This window comes from Lycium ferocissimum, chromosome 2 (genome assembly GCF_029784015.1).
Source record: "Lycium ferocissimum isolate CSIRO_LF1 chromosome 2, AGI_CSIRO_Lferr_CH_V1, whole genome shotgun sequence".
Taxonomy (NCBI): Eukaryota; Viridiplantae; Streptophyta; class Magnoliopsida; order Solanales; family Solanaceae; genus Lycium; species Lycium ferocissimum.
The window spans coordinates 41865113-41866444 of record NC_081343.1 but is presented as its reverse complement, the minus strand read 5'-3'; positions in this window follow the sequence as shown (position 1 = coordinate 41866444).

The following is a 1332-nucleotide window of genomic DNA, read 5'->3' as shown; positions in this document are numbered from 1 at the left end:
AATGCCAGAATTTCGGATAAATGAGCAAACTCTTGTCTTGCCACAAGTCATAATAGATCACAAAGAACTTAGTAAAAGTTGTGTTTCAACTTTAAAATAAATTGGTCACAAGTCCTGGCAGATCACCAGGTCTAATGAATGCATAAAGACTTGTCTCGCCACAAGTCCTGGCAAATCATCTAGATTTTAGTATAAATAATTTCACGACTATTGAACGAAATTGTTCACAAGTACTGATGGTGCACCAATAGTCTATGTTGAATGGCAAAAACTTATTTAACCACAAGTTTTGACGATCATCAGGATTTTAGTATAACTGCATCATAACTTGGACTAAATTGTTTAAAAGTCTTAATGATCCCCTAAGACTTGCATTGAAATTTCGCTCTGTTTCAAAATCTATCCAAGTTAGTCCAAATCAACTCCAAATTTGATATCTAACTTTTTAAATACTAATATCAATTATACTTTTAGTGGTTAGATTCAATTCAAATCTTTAAACATCAATTTACTCACTTTGTCTTCTTCAACAATCTTTTCTCAAACTCAACAAAATTCAATAATAGTGTTCTTCCAATTTCAACTTAGCAAAGGTATTCATAATTTATTGCAAGACGAAGGAGAGAAGAAGAAGGAGAAGAACAAGGTAGTGAAGTTCTGGCGAATATGTAAAGTCGAGGCTATTTTGCACAAATTTTTAGAGTGGATAGGTTAAAGTACCCCTTAACTATCGCCTGTTTTATGAGTTTCGTACCTAAACTATTGATTGTTCACAGAATCCCCTTGAATTATCATGAACTTATATTAAAATACCCCCTCAAGAAATATAACATAATACGTGAACATCACGCTCCAAAAAATCTTCCAAAGAGTTCCAAGTGGCAGGAAACGTGGGAAAAATTTGAGTGAATAGGTTAAAACCCCCTAAACTATCACAGTTTTGCCAGTTTCATATCTTAGCTATTGGGTGTTCACACTCCCCCCCCCCCCCCAACCCCCGAACCCTCTGAACTCATTGTGCCACATTCAATTTCTTCTTAAGACTTTTTCATCTCTTGCTCGCATTTGATCAACAAGTTATCCTAGACATTTTACCACATATTCAACTAGGATTTTTTACATCTAAATAAAGTTATAGTCCAAGGGGATAACATAAGCACCCAATAATTTAGGTAAAATTCGCAAAATGGTGATACCTTTAGGGAGAGTAACCTATTCACTCTTTTTATGAAGGACAAAAGTTGAACATCGGGTCTTAAAAAAGGCATTTAGTGAAAATTCTTGATCCTAAACTCACTGGGCTAGTCCAAATTCACATTACGTAAGACACAT